General features: G+C 37.3%; 1 protein-coding gene across 14 annotated transcripts in view; it reads right to left on the bottom strand.

Annotated features, from left to right (window-relative positions):
• FOXP2 (forkhead box P2) overlaps positions 1–14,918 on the bottom strand; it is a 565,307-nt gene that overhangs the window by 217,483 nt on the left and 332,906 nt on the right.

Below are 14,918 nucleotides of genomic sequence, written 5' to 3'. Positions count from 1 at the left end.
AGAAAATTTCTCCTTTCTTGTTTTTCAGCAGTTCTACTCTACTCCTTTAACCTGATATATTCTGGTGGAATACTGCATACTACATAAGTGTATTTTGCCATAGTGACCTTTCTTCCTTTTGAAATTTTGCTGATAGCTTCAAAATATTTAAATGCACATTTATAAAGGGAACAATGGAAGAGGGAAGATGTAGGGGCAGCTCTGGTTCTCTGAGCCTTACACTCAGGAATTTGAGTCTGTGGTCAGGCAATGCAAGTGGCAGCATGGAACAGAAGCAGGTCACAGGACATGATGGCACCAAAGGGAGAAGGTGCAAAGAGAAACACGATCATTCCAGCTGCTAAAGAGAGGCCAGTAGAATACTGGGATTAAAAAAAAAAAAAAGCTTTATTAAGTTGGGATGAGCACTGAGTGTTGTATGGAAACCAATTTGACAATAAATTTCATATTTAAAAAAGAAGAATTCTTACGTGCAAAATCCAAAAGCAAAATGAACAATCTTCAACGTATTTTAGTCTTCATTAACTATACTCTTTCTTTAAATGAAATATTTATTGAGCATTTACTACATCTCAAATTGTGCCAACTGATGAGAACTGAAAGAAGAAAAATCCAGTGTTCTCAAAGAGCTCACAGTAGTTTAAGAGAGATAGACATATTAAAAGGTAATTTTAATACAGTGTAACATGCATTCATCATATTCTTGTGGAAGCAAAGAAGAATGATACCTAACTTGGTTGGGAAGAATTATCTGGAATTCTTTCTGAAAGAGAAAGATTTAATTGAGATTTAAATAGAATAAGGAGAGGTTCTTCCAGGTAGGGGATAGCCAGAGCAAAGACAGATACTATGGCAAGGAGTAGCATGTAGTGTGGGGAACTAGAAACAGGATGGCTGGAAACTAAGTTCTGAGACAGGGAGTATGAAGACATCAGGCTGGGTGAGTAAGCTGGCATTAAAGCAACAAAGGAGGAGACGTTAAAAAGTGTGGCTCCTACCCTGAAGATGAAGGTAAACAACTGAGGATTTTCTCCCCCCGCCTTTTTTTTTATTAAAGTATACTTGGCATACAATATTATAGTAGTTTCAGATGTACAACATAGAGATTTGACAATTATGTATCTTACAAAATGCTCACCACAATAAGTGCAATTACCATTCGACATCATATGAAGTTATTCCAATATTATGGACTATATTCCTTATGCTTTACTTCTCCTCTCTGTGATTTGTTTATAACTTGAGGTTTGTACCTCTCAATGTCTTTCACCTATTTTGCCCATCCCTCACCCCCGAAGGCTTCCTTAAACAAGGGAGTGATGTGAATAGGAATATATATAAACACACATACACACACACATTTGAGGGGATCAAAAATGGAAGCAAAGGGACCAGGTATGAAATAACTGCAATGGTCAAGGTGAGACATGACAAAGTTCATGCTACTGGAATGGTGGCTCCTACATACCTGAATTTGGTGCCGGATTGGATGGGCATAGGCAATGATTATGGGCAATGATGAGAGATATAGTCATCAAAGATGACTCCGAGGTTTCTAGAACTTAGAGGATTTTAGGCCAGAAACTATTCTGGGGAAACATAAGATGTTCAATTTTATAAATGATCCATTTAAATGTTTTATTTATTTATTTTTGAGAGAGAGTGAGAGCAGGCAGGGGAGGGGCGGAAAGAGAGGGAGATGGAGAATCTGGAGCAGGCTCTGTGCTGTCAGCATAGAGCCCTACATGGGGCTTGAACTCAAGTTCAAGTCACGAACTGCGAGATCATAACCCGAGCCAAAGTCAGATGCTTAACCAACAGAGCTACCCAGGCACCCTTATAAATGATGCATTTAAGGTGCCAACTACCATTAATGGAAAATGTTTCATAAACAGCTGTAATAAACTAGAATGAAGCTTTGTGCAGAGATCACAACTTGGAAATAGAAAAGTTTGGGTCACTGACTCATGTGTAAGAGGAAGCTGACACTGTGAGGGTGGATGAAATCACCTGTGGATAAGCCCTGGATTGTAGAAAAGAGCAGTAGACTGAGGACAGTGCTCTGGGGAGGACATTTCATAAATGGGCAGAAAAAGAGGAGCCACTAAAGGATACAGAAAACAAACAGCCTGAGGCGAATGAAGAGCACCAGGAGAGGAAAGTGTTCTGAAAGCCAAGAGTGAAGGAAGGGATCCAAGAAAGGCCCTCCAAAACACACCGATTCCAAAAGTTAACGTTTTCTGACACTTTACTGGTCGTGCTTATAAAAATGACGATGTGAATAATAGGCGAAGAGCTTTTGTTCACAAATTCCTTTTAACTCTTCTAATTTTTAACTTCTTTATTCTCTTATTCCCATACTTCTCATGTCCCCACGGCATGCGTTATTGAGGGGTATAAAACATGATTATCCTTTTCTAACAACAGAGCTAGTAAATAACAACAAAGAAGGTGGTAAGGAGAGGGAGGTGTAAATGAGAGACATTGAAGTATTTCCAAATGATATGTGGAAAGTAAACCATATTTGGGCTTTGTTTCCTTTATTTCAAATTTGATTATTCAGTTCATAGCTTATCCTCACTCTTCACTTTTCTTTCCTTCTGATGCTCACTTTAAGCAATTTTGGAGTTTGTTGGCACTTCTTTAGGGACAAGTCAAGAATAAAAAAAAAATAAATTCAATTCAAGCAATATACTTATGTAAATGGTGCTTATATTTTTATATGAAAACTCAAAGCCAGATATTCAAAATGAGTATCACGTTTGTTTTGACTGCCGACCCAAAGCAGACCACCACCACTACTCCTTCTAGTAGTAGCCAAGCATAACAAGAAACATAAGCAACCAAAAAACCACACATAAAACAAATCCTAAGGAATGTATGCAGAAGCTAAATAAACAGTGGAGGTCACCAAACACATGCACTGTCAGGAAAAGGGGAAAGAAATCTACGGAAAAAGAGAAACCACCTGCCAATTTCAAATAATTCAACTCCAAGAACTGACTGTGGTGAGCCTACTTGCTGATCCTAGACAGTCACCACTCAGACTTTCTGGGCTTTGAACATTAGCAATAACAATCTCAAATTTCATGCAGTGCAGAGCTTAGCACACAGGTGTTATAATCACAATTTCAAGTCTGAAAATGTCCTTGCCCTATTTAGAAAAAAGTGAGCTGTTTGTGATGTTCTGAATTAGGGAACAATGAAAAAGAAAACCTTAAGCTTGAGTCTTAGTGCAATTTATGTCAAATATCTCTATTGCTTCTGCAGAATTACATTTGAAGTTTATAGCAGCTCATTATCTAGCAACTATCCCTATAATATGGAAAGAAGTAAGAATCTGACTGCAGTTTTGCAGGAGTCTCAACATATGTGTACGATCTTAAGAATCTTCAGTGATACCTGAGGTTTATAAATCCAAGGCAGAGCCTGGGACTAAACCTATCTACTAAGTTAAGACCAGCACCAAGGACATTCTCGGGTATTACAGTACAAGTTTTAGCTGGGAGGGCAAAAGACCAGAGCTTAAAGATTTATAAGAATCTCTAATAATGTCTCAGGCAAGGTCAAAATAACTGAACTGAGGTGGCATGAGGTCTTGACAAGGATATAGGCATAGCAACAGAAAATCTGGGACATTGTTGATACTTAGACTTCTGCGCAAAGAAGAATTTTGTGCTGACAAGCTCCTGGGCTAAAACTATCTTGAAGCTACTTACCTAACTGGATTCCTGGGGACTGAAGTCTCTGAGGCAGAGATCAGTCATGAGAATAAAAGGCAAGAGAAAGCAATAGCTGAAGAGGTGGTTTGGTGGACAAGCTTCCAGGATAACTTGGGAAATGGATCTCTAGCAGAATTCTAATTACATACACTGGGCACGTGTGAGGACTGTAGCTTGGGGAACTACCAAGGGTTACTTTATCAGATTGGGACTCGAGAAGGAAGTGAGCTGAGATCTAGGATGCAGGATGGGAGCTCTGTGCATTATATTTGAAATTCCAGCCTAGATAAGGGTTGCAATAAATGTGATTTGTGTATAATTTGAGTGTCTAAAAGCTAATGCTTCCTGGGTCAGCTTGTTGGGGGTGGTTCTTACTCAGGGTTAGCATGGGCCACAAGAGATTAGGGAGAAGGTAATAACTCCTAGGAAAGCCTACGTATTTTCTTCTCTCAACACTACCATTAGGTCTGGCACCATTCAAGGGCTTAGTCATGAAGAACAAGGAAGGGGGAGGGTAAAATGAAGTTAGAACATGGGCTGGTAACCCAAATGACAAAAACACCCCACCACTACCACTACCAAAGGTATTAATCATCTTCAAGACTTTGCCATAGAATAATTTTAATGTAAAATTAGAAAGAATGGTATGTTAGATAGTCTATTCATCTTTGTGCCATTTGCAACTGTTCCACAGATATCTCCATTAATTGAATATTCAAGTTTTCCCGGAACACCAGAGTGACAAAGACCTCACTCCTTTAAAAGACCTCACTCATTCCACTCACTGGAATGCTGAGTTAAAACATTCTTCTTTAAAATGAACTCAACTGTATCTCTTTGAAACTTAGATCTTACTAGTCCTCATTCTATCCCATGGAATGAAACAAAATAGACTCTAATCATTATCATTCTAATAAGTTCTTCTGCATTCTAGTCACTGTCTTATGAATGCCTTCCAACTTGTCTAGACCCCTCCTAAAATCTGTTAATTAGGCATACTCCAATCTAGTGAGCAAAGATTAGAAAAGAAATGGTACCTCTACTATCCTTGATATAAAAGCTTTAAAAAGAGGGAACTGGGTTGTCCTTCTGGCCATGTGATATTGATAACTAAGTCAGTTACAATCTTCACATCTTTTAAAAGAGTATCCACATGCTATAAAATATATGGGAGTAGTGTTGATTTTTTTAGAATGATATATGTTAAGTATTGAAACTGGAGAATTTGGAAAAGAGTTAAGAAAATTTAAGTCATGTATAATTCTAGCAGGGCCTGGGCATGGAAGATGATTACTGAAGAAAAGTGGCATAGGAGAATAAACACACATGACAATTAGAAAAGAAGAAAGTGGGGGGGCGCCTGTGTGGCTCAGTCGGTTGGGTATCCAACTTCCGCTCAGGTCATGATCTAGCGGTTCGTAGGTTTGAGCCTGATATCCGGCTCTGTGCTGACAGCTCAGAGCCTGGAGCCTATTTCGGATTCTGTGTCTCCCTCTCACTCTGCCCCTCTCCCACTTGCACTCTGTCTTTCTCTGCCTCTCAAAAATAAAGAAACATAATTAAAAAAATTTAAAAATAGAAAAAGAAAAGAAGAAGGGGCACTTCGGTGGCTCAGTCAGTTGGGTGTCCAACTTTGGCTCAGATCATGACCTTGCAGTCGGTGAGTTTGGGCCCCTCTGTGCTGACAGTTCAGGGCCTGAAGGCTGCTTTGGGTTCTAGGTCTCCCTCTCTCTCTGCCCCTCAGCCGCTCATACTCTGTCTCCCTCTCTCTCAAAAATAAACATAAATTTTTTTTTGTTTTAAATAAAAAAAGAAAAGAAGAAAACAAACAGGTTTGAAAACACTGTAGAGCTGGGGGTCAGGGAGGGGCTAGTTACACAGGGGCATAAGGAACTTCTGGAGGGTGATGGACTTGTTCCATAACTTGATTGTAGTAGTGGTTACAAGACTGTATGCATTTGTCAAAAATCATAGACCCACACAGTAAGAAGGGTAAAATTTACTGTGTGTTAATGTCACCTCAATAAAGAAATTAATCTATAAGAAAATATATGCGTCATCATGGTCCCAATTTTGTAGAAAAAAGTTACAACCAAAAGTGTGAATGGTAGTTACTTTCAGGAAATAAGCTTACGGATTTACTGAAGGACATTCCAGTTAGAAGCAGACACTTGAGTTGAAAAGTCATATATAATGAACACTGTGATGGTCATAATGAGATCATGTGATTGCAGAAATTATGAGCAGAAAACCACTGGAAACTCAAAGGAAATCAATTCAGTTGAATGGTGAAAACAGAATGGAAGTAAAAAGCTGTTTATATGTATACGTGTTTGCAGGCAGAGAAGTTGCCATTCATACTGTAGCCCTTGGATGTTATTACTGACTTGGCTTTTAGGCAAAAGCAGTTGCTCATTATTAATGATAGCCCCTGAAAAACACTAAAAATTGAAAAAAACACACACAAAAAACAAAAGGAACAAAACAGGGCTAAGGGCAAAATTCTTTATCACACAAATAGAGCCTACCCTTCAGCTAATCAGTACTCTTTAGGATTAATCGTTCAACTAATTATGATCTACCCAACTGCATTGCCATCTACTCTCTATTTCTTTATCTTATTTGGTTATGATGAAATGCTTTAGCTATAAGGCATCTACCACAGTTGTCTTTTTTTCTGTCAAAAAAGATAACACAGTAGCCCCCTACCCACAGTTCCACTTTCTGTGGTTTTGGTTACCTGCAGTATGGGTAACGCTACCCCACAATTGCTTACACCATTCACCTCACCTCCTCTCATCACATAGGCATTTTATCATCTCCCATTATCCTAAGAAGGGTGATGACAGTGTAAGATATTGTGGGAGAGAGACAGAGACCACATTCACTTAACTTTTATGATAGCACATTGTTATAATTGTTTTATTTTATTATTAGTCATTGTTGTTAATCTCTTACTGTACCTAATTTACAAATTTAACTTTATCCTAGATATGTATCCACAGCAAAAAAAACACAGTATGTGTATATATATATATATATATATATATATATATATATATATATATATGGTTCAGCATGACCCGTGGTTTCAGGCATCCACTGAGAGTCTTGTAATGTATCTGCCAAATATGAAGGGGGAGTGAAGCAGAGTTAGCTGGACAAAAATTTTTCTCTATGAATTCATGGTTGCTTCTAGTGAACACTACTTCCCTTTTTAAGAGCTCATAAATCATCCCTTTAGTAATCTGTTCTAGTCACTATTTTATAGCTTTGAGAACTCACCTACCTTTCTTGGCCTTTTTTTCTCCTTCCCTCCCCTGCCCTTTCTCTTTAAATGGGGGCCTCTGTATTCACTCTTTGAATAATTCTCTGGGCAAGATTTCCACTCTCCACCTTTACAAAAAAATTCCAAACAACTGTTCAGAAACTTCACTTCCCAATTTTTATCAACTTAGAGAGGGACAGCATTTGTTCATGCCAGGTTTGGGAGCCAGGGACTGCTTTTTAACAGTCCTGTCCCTAATATGGATTTTAATTCCTTTTTAATGGTGTTTGTTTAGTACTTTTCAATCCAAAGATCATTCTTCTTGATTAAAAAAAAAGTCAAAATAGAAGCTAAATTGCTCTGTCTTTCTTAGGCATGGATTTAAGTCTCAAGCAGCAGATCTATCATTTCCATGTTCTTTCTTCTTACTCTGAACATAAGGACATATGTATTGAAATTACATTTAGATCATTCCTACTTAGACTTCAAGTTTGTGGAAGTGACATAGTTTGCCAAGGAGCCTTAGTAGAGATTATGGCTAACCCCTCTCTCCAACTAGCTACCTTAGATACCAGCATTCACTATATTAAATATGCTGATTTATATTTCACTCTGTGGTTATTTAAAAAATGTAAGTCATAAAAAATTTTCCATAAAATGAGTAAAATGAGTAGGTCATATATTTCAATTTTAAGTCTTGCATTACTTATAATTAAATACATTTTTAAATGCTTATTTATTTTGAGAGAGAGCATGAGCAGGGGAAGGGAAGAGAGAGAGAGAATCCCAAGCAGGCAAGTGCTGTCAGCTCAGAGACTGACTCCGGAGCTCAATCTCATGAACCAGTGAGATCATGACCTGAGCTGAAATCAAGAGTCAGATGCTTAAACTGACTGAGTCACCCTGGCACCCCTAATTAAATACATTTTTTTACTGTCCTATATGGTGGTCAGGTGCCACATGTGACTATTTAAATGAACGTTCCTTAAAAGAAAAGACACTAAAATATTCAGGCCACATTTCAAGGACTCAGCAGCCACATGTGGTTGGTTTAATTGTGCCAGACAGTGTAGTATAGAACACTTCCATCATCACAGAAAGTTCTATTGGAAAGCACTAATCTAGATACATAAAATGTGATGTCTAATTGGTTTTTTTCAAATGCAGTTTTCTCATACGAAATTTCTACACATGTCAATCACTGTTTTAAGAGGTGATTCTATTAACAGCAATGCATATATTGCATCGTGAATGAACTACTTGCAAATTATAATCAAATGTATCGATTTGTTCTCATACCAATTGATTTTTAAAAAGACAACTAATAAATGTAATGTATAATGCTTCAGATCACAGGATCCAGTGATAATGGTTAATCTGAATTCCCAAGATGTTTACTGCAAAGCCTATGCCATTAGCATAACAGGACAGTACATTTCAGTAGTATTAGGCCACCATTTACTTTGACTAAGAAAGCTATGGTAATTAACTAGGAATGTATATTTCTAATTTCAACTCAAAAGGAAAATATCACCCCAAGGACTAGGATGTAAAAAGATATTATGCTGAAAATAGGTGTTCCAGCACTAATTCTTGTTTCTGTTTTCTAGTGTTTGTTCTCTTAGACAATCTTAGACAATCTCTTAGACAATCTTGACAAGCACAAATAGAAACCATAGCTAAACCTCCCAGTAGCTGGTGACTTTTGTTTTTTCTTCTGAGCCAGAAACTCTTTTTAATAGATCTAGGAGAAATGTAAGGCAACTGGCTAAAATAATATTAATAAAATAAAAGGAGGAAGTTAAAATACTCGAAAAAGAGATTGAGGGAAAACATGGTAGCATCTAGTATAGTGGCTTGCAGGTAAATGCTGAATAATTTAAAGTTAAGGAGAAGGAGAGTGAAAGAGAAGAGGGAATAAGGAAAGAAAGAAGAAAGGGAGGAAGGGAAAAAGGGAAGAAATGAAAGTCACAGGATAATGCCATAGGAGATTTAAAGTTCACAAAGAAACCTAGTTAGATGTACAAAACAAAAGTGACTCATAATTAATAATACAAATGACAGTAAAACAAATTGTCTAAAGTTTAGCTTATAGCCAAGGTATAAACATGTACAGACAATAGTGGTCTTGATTCTCAGCCTCCCAAAAAAATAAGTAGGTAAGTAAATAAATAAATAAATAAATAAATAAATAAATAAATAATGATTCCAACTCAGGTGACACAAATGACTAGAATACAAGCATGGTCAAATAGTATAATAAATATGCTGATAATAAGGGCCAACAATGGTTAAGTATGATCCACACACTAAAAGAAAAAAAGTATAATGGTTCACAAAATCAGACAGAGCAAACTTATTGTAATTAGACAACCAAAAGTCAATTACCAGAGGCCAAACATAAACAGACAATGGAAACAGAAAGAAGTTTAAAATATTTAAAGCAGACAAAAGAACAATCTCTTGTTTGTTTTGTAGGACACATTCAGGCTGATGAAGTCGTCAAGAAACACCTTCAAAACTCAGATATGTGTGATTATACTTCAGCATTTGTAGAGAACCAATGCAATGGTGGGAAGGCTATCAGACCATTAATAAAAATAAAGCACTAGAGGAGAATTTTTTGTTTTCTAGCTTTTTCCCCCATCTCCCTACATCCATCACAACTTGAATCAGAAGACATACCCCCATAAATTACTGTAGCTTATTAAGGCAGTCTCAATGAAGGGGGGATGGTGAGGGCTGGGGTAGGGGAACACAAATCAAAATCTCCAGGGTAAAAAGTAATTCCCACCTTTCACCCTCCCCCCACCCTCCACCCATCAAGATTCCAGACCTATAATAAAGCCATTTTCTTATCTCCCTGATACAGTTTTTGACTACCACAGAAGCTATTTCATATGTACAAATCGTTTGCTTTCTTTTCATTTATGAGAGAACTCCAGAAGGAGAACAAGAAAGAAGGAAATTATGCTTAACAATTAATGCAGATAACTGGTGTTTTTCATAACATATGAAAATCATCTAGTCCAAACTTCTCACTTGAAAAAGAAAAAGCACTGAGGCCAAAAAAGATTATACGGTTTTTCCAAGATTACATAATTAGTATATGCGAAGCTAAGACCCAATGACATGCATCCCTGCCAAAATTCTTACCTCTACACAATGTACCAACTGGGTACCCCAGTTTCATTAGTGTCAGATAACACATTTGTATAGTATGAGATAACTGAAAAAAAAGGAAATATGCATTTACTTTAAAACACAGAAGCTTGGGAATTACAGTCCAGTTAGTCTAACTCTTGGGCAATTCATAGTTTAAATTATTTTAAAAGCTCCAGAAAACATCGAGTCTTTAAGTAGTGGCTTATGGAGATTTATGGTAGACAAATCTGACTAAACGGATCTAACTCACTTACTTAAGATAAATAATCTTACAAATTCCTCAAGAGCCATGGCCATTCCTTATTCCTACTTGGATGCCTAGGGCATGACACAATATTTGGCACATAGCAGGAGCTCAATCAATATTTAACGAATAAAAATGAAGCCCATTGCTAAACTGTTAAAAGGTGTCAAACAACAACAAAAGCCGACCACAGACAGACTTAGAAATTAGTGACAAAATCATTCTAATGACAAGAATGGCTCCTTACAACTGTAGAAATGGTGGCTTCTAGCCAGTGGTGTTTGTTTTTCAATAATTAATTTGTAGGATTGAGTGAAGACTTGAAAACTGCTTATTCAAAAATCCAAAATAATATTAAAATATTGGGAATCATGTGAATTTAGGAAAACTCACAGGAAAAATTTCTGTAACAGATGTTAAAAAAACCAACACAAAGAACAAACATATGGCTTCTGCTCTTGACTCCTTAATTACTTGCCAATTTAACCTTTCTTTCAATTTTTTTCTTACTTGCAATATGAGAATAAAAGTACTTGGCCAGCTGTCCTCAGGGGTTTTTATTTTACCACACAAAGGATGCACCTAGTTGCCAAAGATGACCCCAGCTGTTTCTCTTCTTCTGGCACATGCAAGGTGTTCCTTCAAGAGGTGAAGTCTATTTACCTTCCTTCTGGACTGCGCTAGCCTCACGACTTGCCTTGGCCGATAGAAAGTGGCAGAAATGCCCCTAGGCCAGTTGTAGGCCTAGCTTTGAAGAGGATTGTCTACTTTTGCCTTTGCTCTGGGTAGCTAGTTATCATGCTGAGTGGAAATTCTGGCTGGATGGGGAACAGTAAGGAGGAGACAGACTGGGGGAGACAGAGGCCACAGAGGAGAACCAAGAAGTCAGGTATGTGGCTGAAGCTTTCATGTAAGTTCAAGCCCAGCCCCACCGCCAGATGATGCCAGCCAGCTGCAAGAGTGACCCCAGCCTTTACCAGATAGATGATCCACTTGGCCAACATGCCCCTCTCCTGCCTTCCACAACCTACAGAATCATGAGAAATAAATCTCTGTTGCTTTTAGCCACTAAGTTTAGCATGGATAGTTAGAAAGCAAATAGACAACTCAAATAGTTAGTGTATTTGAACCTTTGGAAGAGTGAAACAATTTAGAAAAATGCCAGAAATTTTCTGAAAATGGAAGTAAATGCAAAAGTCAAGATAAAGGATCATAGTTAAGCAACTTTATCCAACTGGGCATGCTTTCAAGTGTGAAAACACTACTACAGTACTTGACTTTTTAAATAATTTCACTCCTGTTGAAAATTGGACAAGGGATGAGGCTAATATTTTCCCTGCCTGGAAATTCATGTCAGATGATGTTTGCATGAGTAACATAGTCCTGTGGACATACTCAAGATTATGCAAATTATTACAATGGTAGTTTAAAAAAAGTATACTCAAATACAAGTAGTAAGGTTACACCAATTCTAACATTTATATATATAAGATCATACTTATTTCATTACTGCATCATTAAGAACACATTCCCTTTCTTGGTAGCAAATTACTTAAGCCACATGTCACAGATGTGTTCAGACATTTTAGTTGAGATTATTTTGCCATTCAGCTGAAGTTGGAAAGATGACCTTAAGTTTTGTTCTGCATTTATTTTCCTTTGATTTTAATGCCTTTTAGTATTGTCATTATTACTTTCCTTATATTTGAAAGCTTCTTAATTTTTGTTCCTCAATATATTTGGAAATAGAGAATAGAATTCACTTGCCTTGTGAAATTGTTATTGTAATAATAGTAAATGAGAAGATACTTTTAATATAATTTGATCTGATGCTATATGAAATAAGCTAAGAGTTGAGATTTTTAAAATAAATATATTATTTAGTAATACGAATAGCACATTTTTCCCCAAAATGTGATTTTTTTCTGTGTAAGTGAAACTTTCTTCTATTTTTAATTTTTAAAAAATTGATTTTCAGTATTTATTTATTTTTGAGAGAGAGAGAAACAGAGTGCAAGCGGGGGAGGAACACAGAGAGAGGAAGACACAGAATCTGAAGTAGGCTCCAGGCTCTGAGCTGTTAGCACAGAGCCTGACACGGGGCTCGAACCCACAAACTGTGAGATCATAACCTGAGCTGGTGTCAGTCGCTTAACCGACTGAACCACCCAGGCACCCCAATGAAGCTTTCTTTTATAAGAAAAACCTGATGAGAAAGAGAAATTGAGAAGTATGGTATTCATAAAAGAAGCTTATCCCTTTGTTTTAATCAAGAAAATAAATAATTTGCTATGTTGAAAATTACAAACTTGTAAAGCCCTTTTTGCATACAGAATATGAAGATTATATGGGGTCTTAATCTAAGATATTTAACTTTAAAAATACAGATTCAGAGAACTTTATAGACATATTTTATGTAAATAGTTTACATAAAAATTTCTATAAATCAATTAATAACTTTAAAAAGCAGGGAACTTTACCTTTGAAGGAATATTGTGGTTAGATTATGGAGAAATGAATATTCCTTTTTTCAACGTTTTATTTTTTTTTTTTTAGTTTTGGGACAGAGAGAGACAGAGCATGAACAGGGGAGGGGCAGAGAGAGAGGGAGACACAGAATCGGAAACAGGCTCCAGGCTCTGAGCCATCAGCCCAGAGCCCGACGCGGGGCTCGAACTCACGGATTGCGAGATCGTGACCTGGCCGAAGTCGGACGCTCAACCGACTGCGCCACCCAGGCGCCCCAATATTCCTTTTTTAAAAATCACATTAATCCACATCTAAGTTATGCTTTCAAACTATTTAATGCCATATGGTAATTTTCTTAAAGTCAATCGTAATGATATGGAAGATCATACCTTATCAAAATTCTCAGAAGTAGAATATTTAAATAGAAAAGTTTTTAAATATTCACTGAAAATCTGTAATGTGGTGGGCCCAAGGCACCCACTTTTTACACTTACTTTTTTGAACCTCACATTAATTCTTAGGGATAAATATTATTACCACCAATTTGAAAGGTAAGAAGGCTAAAATTGAAAAGTTTTGTGGTAAAAAACCCAACATAAAAAGCCGGTGAGTGTCCAGAATTAAGTTTTCAACAAAACTCAGCCTAATTACAGTACCCATGGCTTTCTCCTTGTTCCACAGCACTTAGGGTTAATGTTTGAAAAATGGCAGATGTTATTACTTTGCATGGCCTCACAGCATGATGACCTTCAAACTTTGTAATCTAGCATCATCCCATCTCCCCATTTTTATTGTCTTTCACTAAGAATTCTCTGAAATAGTTCCCGAGAGTGCAATGATGGAGATACATTTAGTATATTGTTGGAGAAAATAGCATAACTTTGTGGAGGTGGGGGTGGGAGTGGGGAAAGGGCCTTTAAGGGAAAACTAACCTGGATCCTGATGGTTGAAGGATGAATAGGGGTTAAGTAGGTGGGTATTTTAGGCATCAGCAGATACACAGAGCACAAAATAGCACAGAGTATCCAACAAAATATATTTCTAGGATTAGCAGAAAATAAAATTCGAAGTAGCATGGTGGGATGGGAGAGACAAGAAGACATGGAGGGTCTTATGTGCTAAAAGAAAGACTGGATTTATCACTAAACAATAACTATTAAGAAGTTTTTAAGAGAAGGAGTTTCAGGATCATATTTGTTTCAAAGAAATCACCTTGAAGCTGTATGAAAAATGACTTGTGGGTAAGGAGAGGGGTTTGGTAGTAAAAGTGACAAGGACACGGTTAACTACAAGGGTAATAACTAGTCAAGAGATGTACCTGAACTACTTCTGTGGTAAGTTGTGGGGGTGTAGAGAGACGTAACAGAGCTTGCCTATATGGTACCTTGTCCAGAGTCCAAAAGGTGTTTTCTCCATGAGATACTTCACTTTTCTGTGTTGGACAACTGTCAAATTACACCTATTGCATATGTACAAAACACTTTACCAACAGTGCCTGAAAATCAGTAATAAATCACATTTACACTCCTCTAGGCACTTACACTGCCTTGTCCTTGTGCAGAGCACAATCTACATGATGGCAAATGGTTCTTCATGTAGTTACGAGAGACTGTGTTTGTGACCAGTGACCAGAGAAAGTGAAGAGGCAGGATGACCAAGCATTGACTTCATTTGCTGATTCGATACTGTTTCATAAATTGAGTTAAAGAATCTAGGAAGAGAAAACAGCTGGAGGGTAGGATGAGATTTTAATTTTCTTTAATGTTTATTTATTTTGAGGGAGAGAGAGAGAGAGACAGAGTGTGAGCAGGGGAGGGGCAGAGAGAGAGGGAGACACAGAATCAGAAGCAGGCTCCAGGTTCTGAGCTGTCAGCACAGAGCCCGACATGGGGCTCAAACTCATGAAATGTGAGATCATGATCTGAGCTGAAGTCAGACGCTTAACCAACTGAGCCACCCAGGCACCCTCGGATGAGATTTTAATAAATTCGGTGTGGGTCTCATGAATCTTAAAATTCCTAGGGAATATCTTCATGAAGTGTTTACTAGA

The sequence above is a fragment of the Felis catus genome, chromosome A2 (genome assembly GCF_018350175.1).
Source record: "Felis catus isolate Fca126 chromosome A2, F.catus_Fca126_mat1.0, whole genome shotgun sequence".
Taxonomy (NCBI): Eukaryota; Metazoa; Chordata; class Mammalia; order Carnivora; family Felidae; genus Felis; species Felis catus.
The sequence above is the reverse complement of the archived record's forward strand: the minus strand, read 5'-3'. Positions and strand labels throughout refer to the sequence as shown.